This window comes from Cetorhinus maximus, chromosome 14 (genome assembly GCF_964194155.1).
Source record: "Cetorhinus maximus chromosome 14, sCetMax3.hap1.1, whole genome shotgun sequence".
In the NCBI taxonomy this organism is placed as follows: domain Eukaryota; kingdom Metazoa; phylum Chordata; class Chondrichthyes; order Lamniformes; family Cetorhinidae; genus Cetorhinus; species Cetorhinus maximus.
Genome location: NC_135892.1, coordinates 15,115,392 through 15,118,009, shown reverse-complemented (window position 1 = coordinate 15,118,009; position 2,618 = coordinate 15,115,392).

The following is a 2,618-nucleotide window of genomic DNA, read 5'->3' as shown; positions in this document are numbered from 1 at the left end:
AGTGACATGAGGAAAAACGTCTTCACGGACCGAGTGGTTAAGGTTTGGAATACACTGCCTAAGAGTGTGGTGGAGGCAGGTTCAATCACGGCACTCCCATTATCTGAAAGGAAGAAGTTGCAGCATTACGAGAAGGCAGGGGAGTGGCACGAGGTGAATTGCTTATTTGGCGAGCTGATGCAGACATGATGGGCTGAATGGCCTGCTTCTGCACTGTATGGTTTGTGTGATTCCATGTTAGCAACGTTGTAAATAATGAACATGATATTAGGCTTTAGGATGAAACAGACTAGTGGAAAAGGCAGGCACGTGGTATGTGCAATTTAATGCAGATAAGTGTAAAGTGATGTACTTTTTGGGAGGGGAACAATTTGGAGAGGCAGTATAATCTTAAATAATGAAAGGTCACAAACCTAAAACATTGATTCTTTTTCTCTCCACCCTGCTACCTGATCTGCGGAGTACTTCCAACATTTTGTTTTTATTTAAATCTAAAAGCTACTTTATTGAGATATCTATAGCTATTGTATTGCATGTCATGGAATGGTTGAGCACAGAAAACACCCATTTGGCCTGTTGAGTGTGCTGGATCACCAAGAGCGACTAACCTAGTCCCACTCCCCTGCCTTTCCCACCACCCACCCCTGCAAATTTTCTCTCTTTGGATAATTATCCAATTCTCTTTTGAAGGTCTAGACCAAGTCAGATCCTAGCCACTTGCAGCGTGAAAACATTTTTCCCCTCAGGTCAGCATTGGCAAAAGAAGTAATCGCCTTAAATCTGTCTGCTCTGGTTCTCATCCCTTCCACCAACAGGAACAGTTTCTGTCTTCCTATTCTGTCCAGATCCCTCCTAATTATGAATCCCTCTATTAAATGTCCTCTGAACCTTCCTCTTCTCGAAGGAGAACGACCCCAGCTTTGTCAATCTATTACCTATCTGAAGTCTCTCATCCCTGGAACCATTCTTGTAAATCTTTTCTGTACCCTCTCTAAAGCCTTCATGCCCTTCCTAAAGTGTGGTTCACAGAACTGGACACAATACTCCATCCATCCATAATTAGCTATAGCCCATGAGGGACCATAAACATCTCGCTCCGTTCACTTCAATTCTGCGTGCTGCTGTCATTCCTCCCTCTATCCAGTTTCTGTTGTCCACCTATCCAGTCCTTCTCTGACCTGACCTTTCCTGATGTTTCACCTTCTTTTGCCATGAACTCGAGACTCTCGTCACTTTTTCCAGTGGTCATACTTTCTAAATTTCGGCTTCTTCAGTTCAGCTAAAAGCCCATGAGATGCTGGACTCTAGATTTTCCTGTGGACAAATTCCTTGGTTCTTCGCTCTGTCAAATTAACAAGGAGCAGGGGTAGGCCATTCGGCCCCTCGAGCCTGCTCCGCCATTCAATAAGATCATGGTTGATCTGATAGTGACCTCAGATTTGCATCCCGCCTACCCCCGATAACCTATCACCCCCTTGCTTATCAAGAATATATCCATCTCTGTCTTAAAAGTATTCAGAGGCTGCTTCCACTGCCTTTTCAGCAAGAGCTCCTTCTGCGAGAAAAAGTTGCACCTCATCTCCGTTTCATTTTTAGATAGTAACCCCATGTTCTTGATTCTCCCACAAGAAGAAACATCCTCTCCACATCCACCCTGTCAAGACCCCTCAGGATCTTATAGGTTTCAATCAAGTCACCTCTTACTCTTCTAAACTCCAGCAGATACAAGCCTAGCCCGTCCAACCTTTCCTCATAAGACAACTCACCTATTCCAAGTGTTAGTCTGGTAAACCTTCTCTGAACTGCTTCCAATCCACTTACGTCCTTCCTTAAATAAGGTGACCAATACTGTACACAGTATTCCAGATATGGTCTCATTATTCTAAGGATTATTATTAGTCTAACGATCCTTCACTAAAGCCACATTTCAAAAGCTGCAGTCCTCTTCTCTTCAGCATGGAAAACAAATCTGCAAGGTTATGGGGAAAAGGTGGGGGTGAAAACTAAATTGAACAGCTCTTTCAAAGAGGCAGCGGAAACATGATGGGCTGAATGGCTTCTTTCTCTATTGCAGGATTCTATGATTCCATCCTGCAAGTGAATTCCATAGCTTGAACTCTCCATGAAAGTTGTCTCCTGCCCTCTGTTCTAAATCACTTTAAGTGCAGCAGCCAATTTGCACAAAGCAAGATCCCATAAACTGCAAGCAAGACAAATGATCAGTTAATCTATACAGAGTACAGGTGGGCAGCTGCTGAAGCTTAACACATGCCTCTGATCAGAAGCTCATTTGAAGGACATCTCTGCAGTTCATAGAAAGCATCTCGTAGCTGTCAATTTATTTGTCAGTTGCCCATGAGCTCAGTCATGAGTCCATCATCAGGGTGTGACTGTATGCTTCTTTGTCCTTTTGCTGGTCACTGCATTAGTGCACATTCAGAGAAGGCTGCAGGGAGAAATTCCTGCCTAGTATTATCTGAATTTCACTTAATTCAAGGTCTTGGCTGAAATTGTATGTGATAAACATTCTCCCTCTATTGTTGGGGGGTTAGTAGGGGAGCAAGGAAGGAAGAAAATTAGTACAAACAAGATAGATAAAATAAAGACTCAATTTGAAA